The following is an 18,370-nucleotide window of genomic DNA, read 5'->3' as shown; positions in this document are numbered from 1 at the left end:
GAGATAATGTGTAAGCGTGCTGTCAGCTCCCTAAAAAAAGCCAACAACTCTGGGGAACCTTATCTAAAAAAAGTCAACAACTTTGGGGTCCCCCCTTTAAAAAGGTTGACAACTCTGGGAAACGGAGAAGGGGGGTGTCGGAGGGATCTCTTGCACCACGGGCACTGGATATGCTTAAGACGGCCCTGGGTGTCTGTGTGTGTGTATGCAAGTATGCATGTGCATGTCCCAGGTACTGAACCAACTTATCCCATCTCTTGGAACAGCAGGGAATATGTTCCCCTCAAAGATGGCATTCTAAAAACATTCCAAAGAACTGAGAACTCTCGAACTTTGAAAAGGGGATTTCTCCAGCAGCAGCTGCGCTTACACAGGCATGCTAAGGATGTGCTGATTTCTATCCTCAACGGGATGTATACCCCCCTCCCCCTGCAGATGTCTTAAAATAGCAAGTAACTAATGCTTCTGGGCATGATGAAATTCCAGGCTTGGGAGGAGGAAGTATTTCCCTTTTGTTCCATGTTACATCATATCAGATGATGTTTGGAAGGCTAATGGAGAGGCTGTCACGAGTTGAGACAAGAAAGCTAGATTCCACACTGACATTTCCACTCTGCCTGTGAAAACACAAGAGGCAGCTTCCTTCCGCCATCCAAACCACAAAGCATCTGAGCAATGCTCTGAGATGCTGGTGGCCTTTTGATGCCCCACTCACAAATTTCTCTTCATTACTTGTTTCCTCTTAAGAAATGATGTGATGCAGAGCCTGAACTATGCATTAGAAGAAGGGTGGAGTATATGTGGCCCACCAGATGTTTCTGAGTGACAGCTCCCAGCATCCTACTGGGCTATGCTTGCTGGGGCCAAATGGGAATTGGAAATTAACAAAGGTTGAGGGAGTTGGGTATGTTTAGGTTGGAGAAAAGAAGACTTAGAGATGATAACGTTGTTGTTGTTTAATCGTTTGGTTGTGTCCGACTCTTCATGACCCCATGGACAAGAACATGCCAGGCACTCCTGTCTTCCACTGCCTCCCGTAGTTTGGTCAAACTCATGTTTGTAGCTTCGAGAACACTGTCCAACCATCTCGTCCTCTGTCGTCCCCTTCTCCCTGTGCCCTCCATCTTTCCCAACACCAGGGTCTTTTCCAGGGAGTCTTCTCTTCTCATGAGGTGGCCAAAGTATTGGAGCCTCAGGTTCAGGATCTGTCCTTCCAGTGAGCACTCAGGGCTGATTTCCTTCAGAATGGATAGGTTTGATCTACGTTTGATAACACGGCCATCTTCAAATATGTGAAGTGCTGTCACATGGAAAATAGAGCAAGTTTGTTTTCTCCTACTCCAGAGGGGAGAAATCCAAAGGAATGGATTCAAATTACAAGAAATTAGGTTGCAACTAAACATTAGGAAGAATTTTCTGGTGGTAGGAGTTGTTTGATAGTGGAGCAGACTACCTCAGAATGTGGTGAACTCGCTTTCATGGGAGGTTGGATAGCCATCTGTCAGGGATTCTTTAATTACAGGGGTTGGCCTAGATGCACAATTCTATGTACAACTATGTACAACTCTGTTGCTGTTGTTGTTGTTTAGTCATTTAGTCGTGTCCGACTCTTCGTGACCCCATGGACCAGAGCACGCCAGGCACTCTTCATGGATCACTGCCTTGCCGTGGCGAAGGGGCTTGAATAACTCAGAGAAGCTATGAGCTATGGCGTGCAGGGCCACCCAAGATGGACTGGTCATAGTGGAGAGTTTTGACCAAATGTGATCCACCTGGAGCAGGAACCGGCAAGCCACTCCAGTATTCCTGCCAAGAAAACTCCATGGACAAAGACAACAGGCATGTACAACTCTACAGTTCTATGATTCCAGGATTCTGACATGTGGAAGACCACAGGTTCCCTGTCTTTGTGGTAACTGATTGGAACATACATTCTGAATATGTGGTTAACAGCTTAACACCAGTTACCCACAATCATCATTCATCTGGCTGGAACAACCCTGGCATCTCTGACTATTGACTCAGCTTGCTGGGGCCAACGGGACTAGGAGTCCAACAGCATTTGGAGGGCTGCTGAGTTCCTCATCTCCAGATTAGAATGTCCCTAGCTCAAATCTTCTCTGAGCCATGAATGGCCAACTACATGAGTGAAGGCTTTCTCCACAGTATTCAGAAGGGAGATTCAATGGTAGTTGTTACAGTCATGGTGGTCGCTTTTGTTTTTGTAGTCACAATGCTGAAGCCACACATGTCTTTAGGCTCAGATCCTGTTTCCAAACACTGCAAGAGAAAGCCATGGAGATGCATCATGAGGAAGGAGTTGGCACCAGCTATCAGTACTTCTGTTGCGATTTCATCCTGTCCCAGGGCTTTACCAATGTCTGAGAGTTGATGGAGTTCTTCAGCTCATCAAGGGAGGGAGGGGCACCTTCCAAAAGAGGCTGTCAGGATGCTGTCAACTGCTGTGCAGTGACCATGTTTCCCACGATTATGGGTCTTGATCGTGCTCTGCCCATCACTTCATCTGTTTGCTGTCTCTTTAGACCTTGGTTTTCAGTGGTGCGCTTTTCTTGACTGCCTTGGTCCAAAGGCTTTCTTCATGCCTTTGTACATTTTGGAAGTGTTGCCACTGTCAGCAGCATGTTGAATGCTCTGACACAGCTATCATCTGGCAATCTGCAGCACATCACTCTTTGCCTTTCTCAGTGCAGCAAGCACACACTTGTAGTTTACAAAAGCCTCACACTTTGCAGCAATAACAAGTTCCATGTCCTTAATGCTGGTCTCAAACCAGTCAGGGATCTGCTGATGTCTTTTGCCAAAGGAGGATTTACTGTATTTTTTCACTCTCTAAGACGCACCAGAGGATAAGACGCACCTAGTTTTTGGTGGAGAAAAACAAGAAAAAAATATTCTGAATCCCAGGAGTCAGAACAGTAAGAGGGATCTGGCTTCTGGGATAGCCTCTTCTTGTTCTGGCTTCTGGGATAGCTGCCGAAGCCTCTCCCAGGCAGTGGGATGAAGGCTTCCCCTGCCTGGAAGAGGCTGCACGCAGCTAAGCTGCCCTCTGTCCCTTCTCCCACCTCCCGCAAAAGCCCCCAAGAGCCGCACACATGCTAGGCACGGCTCTTTAAAGAGCGTGCGGCTCTTGCTGGCTTTTCTGGGAGGTGGGGGAAAGGACAGAGCCGTGTGCTCTGTCCCTTCCCCCCACCTCCCGCAAGAGCTACGCGTAAGCCTTCGCAGGGCAGCAGGGAGCCATCATCCCCGTGCCCTGCAGAGGCTTCGCAGGCTATCCCAGAAGCCAGAACAGCGAGAGGGAGCACCCCACTGCCCTGCGGAGGCTTCGCGTGGCTAAGTGAGAAGCTAGAACCGCGAGAGGGAGTGCAGCACTCCCTCTCCCTGTTCTGGCTTCTGGCTTAGCCGTGCAGCCTGCATTCGCTCCATAAGACGCACACACATTTCCCCTTACTTTTTAGGAGGGAAAAAGTGCATCTTATAAAGCTAAAAATATGGTAGTTGTTTTGTATGTTTTCCTCTTTGATGTAGTTCCACCTTGCTACAGTTCAGTGGAGCTTGTTCGACGGAATCACAGAAGCATTCATAAAGTTCAGGTATGGCTGTACTGGCAGTGGTGATTCATGGCCACACTTTCTGCTTTGTGCTATGAGTTCTCTGGCTGGAGAAGTATCTTGCCACCAGGGAGTGATCCATGTCACAGTTGGCACTGTGATAGCTCTATGTGACACACATACATTTCAGTGCTGGCCAATCAAGTCCAGTTTGTGCCAGCGACCTGACCTTGGATCTCTCCAGGACACTCGGTGTTTTACTTTGGTAGAGAAGAAAGTGTTTGTGATACAAGCACAGTTCAAGCTGCCTTTGTCCATTCTTGTCCATTGTGATGGCCTGGGAATCCGATTCAGAGGCTGAACTGGAGGAATCCCAGCCTACACAGGAGTCCCCGCTTCCAGGGCCAGCTGAACTGGGGCAGGGCCTTGATTCTGAAGCGCCTGCACCTGTGCCAGATCCTCAGGAGCAGGCACCAGGTGAATCCACTCTGGCTCCGGAGGTGGTTGAGGACTCAGTGCCTACAGGTGAGTCTCCCCCTGGGTCCAGTAACCCTTCAACCTCTCCTGAACTGCAGAGGCTCAGGGCAGAGAGGCGGAGGGAACTGGTTTCTCCCAGGAGGAGTGCTCGCCTTAAGGCCAGGAGAGGCGGGTCTCCTGGGGGCCGGGACCGCCCCTGGCCTCAGAGAAGATAAAGGCCAGTCAGCCCGGTCCCAGGTTGCGGGAGCAACGTCATTGAAGAGCTGTTTTGGCCAGCACCCAGTCCGGTTCCCCCAGAGTTCCTGTCCTTGCCCGGCTCCTTGCTGTGGACCCTGCTTCGCCCGTGGAGGACTGTCTGCCGACCCTCGACTAAGGTCTTGGACCTCGCCCCATGGTAACCTCCCCCCTAGACCAGCACATCCATTCTTGTTCATGTCCTATGCAGTTGTCCCATGTGTGATGATTGCTGTCAACTCTGGCATTGAAATCTCCTGGCAGGAATAGGTGTTCACAGGCTGGGACCCTCCTGACAGCCTGGTCTAGGTTCTTGTAGAACTGGTCTTTGGTCTGTATGCCAGAACATATAGAAGGAGAATAAGTGCTCAAGATTTTAATTGAACCAGAGGTGGTTGAGAGGCAGAGGGGAAGCAAGCATTGTGATCCTTTGGTCAGTGGTTCTATCACAGACAGAAGAGAATTCCTTACTGCAAAAACTATGCTGGATGCCCTTCTTGCCAGAAAATGGTGTAGTTCTTCTCTTGGAGGCAGCCATTTGAAGACCATACTGTAGACCATACTGTAGAGCAGCAAGGTCAATGTTGAGCATTTTCAGCTCACAGTCAAAGATGGCCATCTTCTGTGAGTTGTTGACCTGCAGCATGTCAGTGGACAAGCCAGCGCACACGGTCTTGATGTTCCAGCTTGCTAGGCACAAAAGGGTTTGCTTCTTTTCTTTTTTCGGCCTGGTTCAGTAGCTTGGTCCACTTGTCAAGTGATACTCTGAGCTCCAAGCACCCATTAAAGCAGTTGGACAGTGGCAGGTCAGCACTTTATTGACCAGGGGCTGTCCAGCTTATGGATAAGAATCATCTTATGCACAGTTTCTTGCAAGAATACCGATGAAGGCATACAGTAGTGCTCATAAAGGTAAAGGGACCCCTGACCATTAGGTCCAGTCATGACCGACTCTGGGGTTGCGGCGCTCATCTCACTTTATTGGCCGAGGGAGCCAGCGTACAGCTTCCGAGTCATGTGGCCAGCATGACTAAGCCGCTTCTGGCGAACCAGAGCAGCACATGGAACTGCCATTTACCTTCCCGCCAGAGCGGTACCTATTTATCTACTTGCATTTTGATGTGCTTTCGAACTGCTAGGTTGGCAGGAGCAGGGACCGGGCAACAGGAGCTCACCCCGTCGCGGGGATTCGAACTGCTGACCTTCTGATTGGCAAATCCTAGGCTCTGTGGTTTAACAAGCGAGATGAGCACTGCAACCCCAGAGTCGGCCATGACTTGACCTAATGGTCAGGGGTCCCTTTACCTTTTTCTGTTGAATTTAGCATGGAAAGTTTACCAATGGAGGTAAGGAGAACATAGTTCAGAGGAAGGCAGAAATTTAAATTAAATATTTCAGGTTCTCAAGCTGTTTGCTTTTCCATGTGGTGTACTCTCTCTTTTCCTGTGATGCGAGAAGTTTAAGGAAAGGTGTGCACTGAGAGGGAAAAGCAAGTGACGATTCAATTTCCCATAAATGCCCCCCCCCCCACAAAAGATGAAGGTGCTCTTTTTCATCTCTTTTGATTATCCATGACCACAGAGCCAGATGTGTACTTTTCTATGGAAAGCCTTTTCAATATTTAACAAAGGAATGTTGGGCAAGCTGCAACATCATGCAATGGATTGTAAGAAAGGAGAAAGTTGGATTGTGCCAAACTGTTGAAAACCTCCAGAACAGCGTAGGTGTGCTGGAAGGAAGACGTGCTACAGAGCCCGTGCTTATGTCTGTGACCTCTGGGAGCAATACTGTGGCTTAATGGCTCGAGCACTATATGGAAAGCATGGAGAGGAGCACTGGTGAGGAAGCTTTTTTCCATCTTTAGGCAGTGGTGAGGAACCTCAGGGCCATTGATCAATTGTGTCCCTCCAGACCTCTTTACCTGGCTGAAGTGTGTCCTTAAATTCAGACAGTGCTTCTTGCTTGCCTGGATGGAGGATAGATAGGAGTGTGTGATGGTTGGAGCTGATGGGAGGTGGAATTCAATAACATCTGGAAGTCCACAGATGTTCGCCACATCTGCTTTATCTGGAGATGCCAGAGACTGATCCAGGGATCTTGTACATGCAAAGTGCATGATCCTTCTCTAGGGTTATACATTCTGACAGCTCTTTCATGAACACTAATCCACCTCTGACAGTTATAGCAGAGATTTTCAACCTTTTTGAGTCCATGGCACACTGGTTGAAACCTACTGAGAGAGACTAGGACATGGAAGACCAGGGTTCAAATCCCTAATTGACCCTGAAGCTCACTTAAGTGATTTTGGGCTGGGCATCGACTTTTAGCCTAACCTACCTCACAGCTTTGTTGGGATAATAGAGGGAGGGAGGGAGAGCCATGTGTACCATCTTGAATTTATTGGAGGAAAGGTGATAATAAGCAATGCAATAATAAACAAACAAGTTCTCTTAGAAGTGGGTGCCAGCTTCAATCCCCGACTGAAATTTCTGTCAAAACAGAATATTGTGGAATGTCAACTTTTAGATTAGTATAGATCCTCTCAAATGGATTTATTCACATGGTGGAGTGCCTGTCTATATACAGTAACAACTTTAGGATCTGCAGAGGAGGTTCTTCTTCGTGTTATGTTCTTGGAAGTAGAGATGAAAGAGAAACTTGAATCAGTGTGTATTTATAGGCAAAGTTACCCAATTCCATACCCTCCAACCAGGGGTGCCAACTTGAATAAAATATTGGGGGGGGGGGCAGATAAGCCCGGCACTGCATAATTGATGACAAGAATGGCAATGCCCATCAACTTGGGAGGGCAGCCCCCTCAAATATTCTATTGGAGGGGCAAAGGGACCTCAACCCCTAGGAGTTGACTCCTCTGCCTCCAACATTCCTCTGATGAAAATTGGGACATGTATCTTTTGGTGCTGTGCTAACTTGCACAAGAGTGTGGCACAATTGCAAGACTCATCCTCCTCCCTGAGCTGGAGTGGGGGGGGGGGACAGGACATTCTGGGATCAAATCAGAAGATAGTATGGCTTCTGTAATTCTGGGAATGTCCCAGGAAAACTGGGACATGCAATTCACACTTCAAATCAATTTTTGAACTGAAAAAGGGACGCCCTCCAACATTGTACACACGACCTGATCTGGTCCTGGGACCAATTCAGAGTCTTAGATCTGGTCTGATCCAGCCCAGGACTATCCTGATCCAGCCCAGTCTAGGCCCAGAAATGAGTTCGCGGTTTTGCACAGCACTATTCTGAATTTTGCAGTGCAGTTCTCCAGCTAATCAATATATTCAAAGGTGCATATATGAGGGGAAAGTATGCATTAAAAGTATGGGGGGGGGGAATAGAAGGAAGACAGAAGAAGCATGCAACCTTCAGACCACTTTGTAACTACTTTTTATTTTTAGTGTGTTTCTCAGCAGTTTTCTCAGGTTTTGCATTATAAACTCACCTGGAAATAGGACAGTACAAGCTTAGTCTGATCCATCCCTAGCAGTAATACCAGGATGACGACAACAACAACAACAACAACAACAACAACAACAACAACATTTCAGAGGGTTGCAAAGCTGACTTGATTAACTTGAATTTATTAAATTTAAGTTTTATTTTAGCTAGGCGTTTGGGGAATCTCATATTTTACATCCTAGCTTCAGACATTTTTATGTGTTATTTGCTGTTCAGTAACGCCCAGAAGGAATACTTATTTATGTTATTGTGTCCCTTCCTCCTCCATATGTTTATCTGATGATAACTTATAAAACATAACTGTTATCTGAGGAACCGCCCAAGGTACGTAGCTGCTACCGTCAGGGCTGCTCACATAATGGTTTCATCAGCATCAGAGCTGAACTGATGCAATATTTCCCAGTCCTATGACATGAGATCTTCCGCAATAGGAGACACTGGGGATTAAAACCCAAACCATCTGCATGTGAAGTATGTGCCTAATCCAAGAGCTAACAACCTACCAAAGCCAAAAACATAATGAACTTTGGGAAACTGATACCATAGTAGTGGTAAATCCAGCTGGGTTTCCTAGAAGAGGCAGTCAGCTACTCAAATCTTGCTGCACATTACACTTGCCTATATCTTGAGTGTTTTGCACTTCACCATTTTTATTACTTCGCTATAAAGATTCAAAGCTTGCATATACACCACATATCAATTACAGCTACTCAAGTCTTGCTGCACATTACACTTGCCCATATCTTAAGTGTTTTGCACATCACCATTTTTTTTAAAAAGGTAAAGGACCCCTGACAGTTAAGTCCAGTTGTGAATGACTCTGGGGTTGCTGCACTCATCCCGCTTTACTGGTGGAGGGAACTGGCATTTGTCCACAGACAGCTTCTGGGTCATGTGGCCAGCATGACTAAGCCACTCCTGGCGAAACCAGAGCAGCGCACGGAAATGCTGTTTACCTTCCCGCCGTAGTACCTATTTATCTACTTGCACTTTGAGGTGCTTTTGAACTGTTAGGTGGGCAGCAGCAGGGACCGAGCAACAGGAGCTCACCCCATCGTGGGGATTTGAACCGTCAACCACAGTGCCACCTACGACACAATAAAGTGACAATAAACTTCACAATAAAGTTGCAAAGCATGCATACCAACCACATATCAATTACTAGCAGCCTCATAGCTGGTGTTGTCACTTAATTTTGAGAAGCACTCACTTCTCCAACCCCCCCATATCAGTGCAGTTTTCAAAGGTTATTTATTCGAAGTGGCTCCTTCTCAGTTGCACCATGCAAAATTTGGTGGTGATATCTTAAGAGGGGTCCAAATACTAGCAGCCTTGTACCTGATATAGTTCAGGAATTCTGATAAGAAGCCCAGTTCTGAAAGGTTCTTGATTCAAACTGGCAAAAAATTATATCCAAACATAGACCACAACAAGTTCTTAAAATTCCAAATGTGCTCCAAAGGTTGGTGACCCTAATAGTAGAAACGGCCCTTCGGACATGGGAGTAAGCAGTTTCTGAGATGACTCACTTCCCAGGCCATTTAGGATATTGCATGTCAACGCCAGTGTGTTAAATAAAGCCCAGCACAAATAGTCAGCCAGCAGGAAAAGGTTGGAAACATCCACTCTGAATTGTGAGTGGGAGAAAAGCACCTAGCATCTGCCTTTTAAATGAACTGAAGTTTCCAGATTGTTCTTAAAGAAACTCACATAAAGAGAGATTGTGGCAAACCAATCTGGAAGTAATTACAACAAAGCTAATTCTATAACTAAAGGGACACAGGTGGCGCTGTGGGTTAAAGCCTCAGCGCCTAGGACTTGTCGATTGAAAGGTCGGCGGTTCGAATCCCTGCAGCGGGGTGCGCTCCCGCTGCTCGGTCCCAGCGCCTGCCAACCTAGCAGTTCGAAAGCACCTCCGGGTGCAAGTAGATAAATAGGGACCGCTTACCAGCGGGAAGGTAAACGGCGTTTCCGTGTGTGGCTCTGGCTCGCCAGATGCAGCTTTGTCACGCTGGCCACGTGACCTGGAAGTGTCTCCGGACAGCGCTGGCCCCTGGCCTCTTAAGTGAGATGGGCGCACAACCCCAGAGTCTGTCAAGACTGGCCCGTACGGGCAGGGGTACCTTTACCTTTACCTTTAATTCTATAACTCTCTTTTATTCACTTATCAGATAAAGCTAATTGGTGGTTAGTTGGGAAACATTAGCCATTAACATCTCTTAGCATTCTCTCCATGCCTGTGGGTTTCTTGCAAGCATCAGAAATTTTAGGCATATGATGTTCAACAAGATCATTCTTTGATCTTCTGTTTTAATGTGCTAAGAAAGGAATCTGTGACTCAACAGAGACTGGTTCCTGAGACAAATGGGGCACTGCCCTACACATTTCAGTCTGCATAGTACAGTGATCCTAGCCTGACGGTACTGGCTGACAATTAGTTTCTGGTAGGGTTGCCATATTTCAAGAGGTAAAAATCCAGACACAAAAAGTTGTTGAGCTTTTTTAGGGCAATCGCCTGATAGCCTCTCTGCCATCGCTGAGCCTGAGCTGCCCACGCCAAGACATTTGCTTTAAAATGTAAAATCTCCCCCGGATAGGCATGTAGGAGCCCCAAAAGAGGACATGTCCAGGAATTCCCGGACATATGGCAACTCTAGTTTCTGGGCTTAAGTCAAAGTGCTGGTTTTGACCTATAAATCCTTAAATGGCTCAGGACTACAATACTTCAAGGACTGCCTCTCTCTATATGAACCAACCCAGATCATCTGAGGCCATTCTTTATGTGCCTCCTCCACAAGAGGTCTGGAGGGTGGCAATATGAGAACAGACCTTTTCTGCAGGAACTTCCTATTTGCGGGATGCCTTCATTCCTACTTGCCTGATGCCTTCATTATGGTTGTGGACTGGCTGGATGTCGAGGAGTGGCAGGAGGCACCAGCTGGGGAAACTCAAAGGGAATCCTCAGGGGAAGAAACTTCAGAGCCAGAGGATTGGTAGTGGAATGATGATGAGTGGTCAGAGGGAGAAGAGGGGGCAGGCTGGAAAGGTGTCAGAAGCTGAAGAGGTAACAGGGTTTAATGAGCAGGAAGAGGCTGTGGCAGAGAGCAGACACAGATGGGGTCAAGAGGGAGAGTGGCAGCAGGCTGCTGAAGAATCCAGGGAGTCTCCCCTCCTGCTGTGACCAGCTCCCCTCCTCCCTGGACTCCCAGGACACACAGAGGAATGAAGAGGGCAGAGCAATGAGAGACAAGATGAAGGACCCTCAGGTTGTTCGGGAAGGATCCCAGGGAGGAGGACTCTTAGGGAGTGGTGGGAAGACAAGGATCTTCAGTCCTCATAACTACCTACAGGGAAGAGTTGCTGTTAATACTAGGCCTGCACTGTTTTGGTTTCTTTGAATAAAGAATAACTTCCCTAACCCTGGGGTTTTTATTGCTAACCTGCCTTTGACTTTGGCTCCTGATAATTACATATCTTTAGGCACCAGGCAAAACTGTTCCTCTATAACCACCATACCCTCCATTTCTCCAATGAAAACAGGGACGTCCCATTCCATAATGTTAATTTTACTATTTATACCCCACACATCTTACTGGGTTGTCCCAGCCACTCTGGGCAGCTTCCAACTTATATAAAACTTATATAATAAGACATTAGACATTTTTTAAAAATTCCTTATACAGGATTGCCTTCAGACAGCTCAGACTGATTAAACAATCTATGGCATTTTAACCTATGTGTGGAGGTATTGTTCTGTTTGTTGCTATGTTATGTATTTTTGTGTTTTTATATTATAAACAACCGTGTGATCCTCAGATTAATGCTGATATACTACTACTACTACTACTACTACTAATAATAATAATAATAATATCCCATTTCTGGTAGATTTCCATCCAACAACTCTTAACTATCACTTGGCAATCAGAGAAAGGTACCCATTCTTAGCAAACTTTGAATGGCTTGCTAAAGCTACTGACAAGCCTCCTGTTATACATTTAAACATCTTCTAAATCTACACAAATTATTAGTGACAGTTGTACTTAATTATTAATTATCAATTCATTAAATTTGTGTCCCACCCTACATCCAAAGACCACAGGGTCATTCACAGCATAAAATAAAAAATGAGAACACAAAGCTGTCTGGATCATCCTTGTAATCCCAAATGGTGTGTATCTCATGGAGACAGTTAACTTTAAAAGTCCCAGGAGGAAAGGAACATGTTACATCAAACAGGACATCACCTGCAGGTCCTGCAATATACTGTAATTCATATAATTGAATTAAAAAAATGACAGTGTCAGAGGTTTCCCACCACTGTGGTGTTGCACCAGTATCATTTAGCTGTATCCAAACCATTACTACTCTTAAACCATTACTACTCTTTAAATCTCTTCAGTACTCTCTGTAGTGAAAGATGATATAGAAATAGAAAAATAGAAATAGCACACACACACACACCACTAGATAAATAATTGGAAAATCTTGTTGAGAATAATTATATTCCAGTTACTAAACAGATTCAGATGGATTGTAGTAGATTGTAGTAGATGGTATATAATGTTCCAGTTAGGGGAACCTGAACAGGACTCCTGGGTCCAAAGCTAATATGATAGACTCAAGGGCATCCTGATCAAATTTGCAGATGACACCAAACTGGGGGTGTGTGTGGCTAACACCCTAGAGGACAGGATCACACTTCAAAATGACCTTGACAGATTAGAGAACTGGGCCAAAAACAAACAAGATGAATTTTAACAGGGAGAAATGTAAAGTATTGCACTTGGGCAAAAAAAAATGAGAGGCACAAATACAAGATGGGTGACACCTGGCTTGAGAGCAGTACATGTGAAAAGGATCTAGGAGTCTTGGTTGACCACAAACTTGACATGAGCCAACAGTGTGACGCGGCAGCTAAAAAAGCCAATGCAATTCTGGGCTGCATCAATAGGAGTATAGCATCTAGATCAAGGGAAGTAATAGTGCCACTGTATTCTGCTCTGGTCAGACCTCACCTGGAGTACTGTGTCCAGTTCTGGGCACCACAGTTCAAGAAGGACACTGACAAACTGGAACGTGTCCAGAGGAGGGCAACCAAAATGGTCAAAGGCCTGGAAACGATGCCTTATGAGAAACGGCTAAGGGAGCTGGGCATGTTTAGCCTGGAGAAGAGGAGGTTAAGGGGTGATATGATAGCCATGTTCAAATATATAAAAGGATGTCACATAGAGGAGGGAGAAAGGTTGTTTTCTGCTGCTCCAGAGAAGCGGACACGGAGCAATGGATCCAAACTACAAGAAAGAAGATTCCACCTAAACATTAGGAAGATCTTCCTGACAGTAAGAGCTGTTTGACAGTGGAATTTGCTGCCAAGGAGTGTGGTGGAGTCTCCTTCTTTGGAGGTCTTTAAGCAGAGGCTTGACAACCATATGTCAGGAGTGCTCTGATGGTGTTTCCTGTTTGTCAGGGTGTTGGACTCGATGGCCCTTGTGGTCTCTTCCAACTCTATGATTCTATGATTCTATGATTCTATGTTTAAACAGAGGAAAGTCAATGCTAACATTTACTAAACACTGGAAACCCCTCACAGACTTTTTGTGTGAAAAAGAAAATTAATTAATGATATTTGGGTTTGAGGATTGGAGATAATGTTGGTTTACAGAAAGTGTTTCTACTGGATGTTATATTAGAGTGGCTGAGCTGATAGAACATTTGGAAGTTCCTTATTTACTTGATTTTTTTCTATCTCTTTATCCTTTTCTATTTCTATTTCTTTTCTTTTCTTTTTTTCTTTTTGATTTGTCTTTTTATTCAGATTAACAATTTAGTTTTGATAAAAAAGATGATGCCCTCCCACCAGCTGCCCAGAGTGGCTGGGGCAACCCAATCAGATGGGTGGCCTACAAATGTTAAAATAATAATAATAATAAGTCATCTTTGTATTACTTTTTCCAAACTCTAATAATATATATATATATATATATATATATATATATATATATAACAGAACAGAACACCTGGATCAAATCCAGCCTCCGTCATCAAGGCCAAATGTGTCCCAAGCCCAAAAGAAAGGTAGTTGCTGTTTATGTTTATTAATGACCTCTATGATCTGACTACTGTTAGCTCACCTGCCTGTGCCATAGACTAAGCACAGACTGCCCTGAGTTTGCTTCCCACCTGACCCTTGCTGTGAACTTTGCTAGTTTGGATCCTGACCCAGAACTTTCCAAACTGTGTGTTGCGGCACGTTAGTGTGTCAGCTGCAGTGTGTAGGTCTGTCGCATGAATGCTCCCAGGGCTGGAAAGGGTTTAGTTTTTTAATCTCCGTTTTGCTAGTAAAACAGAATTACTGGGTCACGAAATGATGCATGCCTTAAAAAGTGTAGCATGAAAAGTTTGGAAAGCTGTGCTTAGGGTGTTCAGATTTGGCATCTCAGAGTGTGGACTCTTACTTAGATGGGCCCTGAAAACTGCTTTGTTGCTGCTTGCTTGTTGTTGCTTCTGTCAAGTCTCCTGTTTTTTCCAGGAGCCTTGTGAGAACAGAATATGGCCTGGATTAAAAGTCTTATTTGTAAAAAGAGTATATGCCTTTCCAAAATTAAAATCCCCCCCCCCCGCGAGCACCAAAAAATGGAACAAATATTGTATATAGCAATGCTATTTGATAAATGCATGTCTAGGAGTTTCAAATTGCCAATATTGTCCACCTCTGATGGAAACATAAAGCAAAGACTTGTATGGTGGGTTACTCTCCTACAAGATTTTGCAGGGCATGTGATTCCACTGGACCCTATGTCCCTCCCCCATTGAGCTACATAAAAGACTAATGAATCAATAATACTGTAAGAGATTCAGTGCAAGAGTCAGCACTTATCTAGTTTCTTAAGAAAAGGCATTATTTTGTGTGTGTGAATTTTTTTGAGAGTGAGGCTGAACCAGGAGAAGACATATTTATGAATCAAAACATGCAAAGGTGATACTTTCAGTGCCTGAGTCAGGTACAAAAGGGCCTGGCAGGAACCTCTCATGGTTGTAAGTCAGAAAGTTCAGATATCCTAAGTGACTCAGTGATTGTGGAATGTGGTGTGTCTTGATTTGCTTACACAGGCAGTGAAAGTTCTCCACCTAACCCAGGGCCGTATGTTAAGATAACTTCCTGACCACTAAATCAGCTTGAGCTAGGTGAGTGACACCCTTATTTTCTCTGTAATGATATCTACCTGAATGCACACACACCCCTCACGCACACACTCTTACATCACTGTTGAGGGGATACTGTTCTCTGTCTGCTGTATGCAATAGTTTGCTTTGTGTTCACCTGAAAAGGCAAAGGAAGGGCATTTCTTTCTTTCTTTTGTTGAACAATATATGCAGGTCGGGGAAAACAATTTGCCTCTGATTTCTAATGTTTAGGCTCTGAGCGCTGAGGCTTATAAAGCTAACATGCCAACACTTGTGCATGACAGAAAATACTAGCTGGCTTGAGGAAAATCAATGGGTTTTCTACATCTACATCTACATCTCCCAAGGAGAACTGAGGATGCTCCTGCCAGGGAATGCCTGTGGGGGGGAGGGAGAGAAACACTCAAAAACTGGATGGGAGGCAGAATAGAATTGAGTCTCTCTCTTTTTAATATTTCATAGAGTCATAGAGTTAAAAGGGGACCCTGAGGATCATCTAGTCCAACACCCTGCAATCCAGGAACATGCAGCTGTCCCATATGGGGATCAAACCTGCAACCTTGGTATTATCAGCACCATGCTCTAACCAACTGAGCCATCCATGCTTTATTTCTATGTAGTTATGGTTACTACTTATTACTACTACTATTACTTCTGCAAAATGGAATGGAGTATCTCTTGGAAGTGTATGGCTTGCTAACTGGAACTGAAAAAAGGAACACTCCACATTGCTCCGTTTGTTTATAGCAGGGGTGGGAAACCTCAAGCCTTGGAGAGCCAGTGTGGTGTAGTGGTTAAGAGTAGTGGACTCATAATCTGGTGAACCAGGTTCGCTTCCCTGCTCCTCCACCTGCAGCTGCTGGGTGACCTTGGGCTAGTCACACTTCTCTGAAGTCTCTCAGCCCCACTCACCTCACAGAGTGTTTGTTGTGGAGGAGGAAGGGAAAAGGAGATTGTTAGCCACTTTGAGACTCCTTCAGCTAGTGATAAAGTGGGATATTAAATCCAAACGCTTCTTGGAAGGCAAATGTGACATATGGGGATCTCACCAAGCCATACCACTAAGTCTCAGCTGCACACACTCTCACTAGGTTTCACCCCTCGCCAGTGTTACTTTATACCAGGGGTAAGCAACCTAAGGGCTGTGGGCCGGATGCAGCCCAATCGCTTTCTCAATCCGGCCCGCAGACGGTTCGGGAATCAGCGTGTTTTTACATGAGTAGAATGTATGCTTTTATTCAAAATGCATCTCTGGGTTATTTGTGGGGCACAGGAATTAGTTCCAAAATATAGTCTGGTCCACCACATGATCTGAGGGATGGTGGACAGGCCCACGGCTGAAAAATGTTGCTGACCCCTGCTTTATACACTCCTTCAGTATGTGTGCCTGGCTGGAATATGTACTAGAACTCTGATGATGCCTCTTGATTTCTTTGATGGATGTTAGAGAAGAATGTGGGTAGCTGTCTATTAAAAAACTGGCCCACTGTACAAAGGGAAACTTTGCATTTGTTTTTCTGCCCATTCTTGGCTCTGGCCATTGTAATCCAGATTGCTGACGTTTCCTATCTGAAGAGCATTTCTGATGATTAGCCATCAGAGTTGGATAAGAAGCCCCTGCTTCTAACAGATTATTGGTTTGTTGTAACACAGAAGTGGGTTTCCCCCCTGATGGCACCATTGCTGTGAAATGTTCTCCCTGATGAAATATGTGGGGCTCTGTCAGTATTGGGATTCTGCTGGCTTTTGAATACATGCCAGCTTTGAAATGCATTTCCTTGCTCTCTTGACTTGTGTGGTATTGCGTGGTTGTTGGGAAGATTATTCACTATGTGAGGAAATCTCACAATGGGTCTGCCCTAATACAGAAAGCAGAAGGAGTCATAATAACTTAATTAGTCCTATTTTTTGGTAAACAGCTTTGCAGCATAGCATAGCTTAAGGGTGGAAGGAACCACACCAAGAGATGGAAATGGATGTTTTTATTGGCAGAACAGACACATCTCTTAAAGAGACAGGCCACACACACAACAGCTTAAATCTCATGTTGCAATAGGTTTTTATTGCTGTTATAACTAAATTGGCTTGTTTTACTGTTCATTTTAATTGTGGGTGCTATTGTACTGAGGTCCTGCCTGCGAGATTCCCATAGGTATCTAGTTGGCTAGTGTGAGAACAGGATGCTTGACTAGATGGGGCCTGTGGCCTGATCCAGCAGGATCTTCTTATGTTCTTCAGTGCTTGGTAAAGGTAAAGGTACCCCTGACCATTAGGTCCAGTTGCAGATAACTCTGGGGTTGCGCGCTCATCTCATTCTATAGGCCGAGGGAGCCAGCGTTTATCCACAGACAGCTTCCAGGTCATGTGGCCAGCATGACTAAGCCACTTTTGGTGAACCAGAGCAGCGCACAGAAACACTGTTTACCTTCCTGCCAGAGCGGTACCTATTTATCTACTTGCACTTTGATGTGCTTTCGAACTGCTAGGTGGGCAGGAGCAGGGACCAAACAACGGGAGCTCACCCTGTCGTAGGGATTCGAACCCTGACCTTCTGATCGGCAAGCCCCAAGCTCAGTGGTTTAGACCACAGCGCCACCTGCGTCCCATTTCAGTGCTTGGTACCTGGCACCAAAATTAAGGCAGTGCCAGCACCATGTGAACTTCCCAAGAAGTGAGCAGCTAACTCAAAAAGACTCTGTTTCCATTACAAACCATAGCTGATAACTGTATTTAGGTACTGTGCAGTTTCAGGGGAAGACAAATCCAGCAGTTCCTAATCCACTCCCAGGGCAATGCAAAATGAAAGGTCTGGTTGCAGCCAAGGTCAAAATACAGGGAGAGCAACATAAGAAGCAAAGTTTGGAAGCAGTCCAAGGTTGCATCACCATTTACAATACAAGCTGAGTCATACAGAAGAGCTAGTATGAATACAGTGGTAGCTCGGGTTAAGAACTTAATTTGTTCTGGAGGTCTGTTCTTAACCTGAAACTGGTCTTAACTTGAAGCACCACTTTAGCTAATGGGGCCTCCCGCTGCTGTTGCGCCGTCGTCGTGCGATTTCTGTTCTCATCCTGAAGCAAAGTTCTTAACTTGAGGTCCTATTTCTGGGTTAGCGGAGTCTGTAACCTGAAGCGTCTGTAACCCGAGGTACCACTGTATGTCATTTCAGTACTCTGCCAGGATCCACACCCTGAGCCAAAAGGCATCTGATATTTTCCAAACAAAGATTTAAACCTGCTCTTCCATCTCAGGAACCATCTTGCCTATTGGGTGAAAATATGCTTAGAGGTGACCAAACCAGTGCGGTTTGGAACAGTTTAGCCTGCCACCTTCATTCTAAATAGAGTTCAACAGTATCCAAACATAGATCAAAACCAGCTTAAACTTAAGAAGTTCCAAATGCACAGAGAATGACCACACCGGGGTGG

The sequence above is a fragment of the Podarcis cretensis genome, assembly GCF_951804945.1.
Source record: "Podarcis cretensis genome assembly, chromosome: Z".
In the NCBI taxonomy this organism is placed as follows: Eukaryota; Metazoa; Chordata; class Lepidosauria; order Squamata; family Lacertidae; genus Podarcis; species Podarcis cretensis.
The sequence above is the reverse complement of the archived record's forward strand: the minus strand, read 5'-3'. Positions refer to the sequence as shown.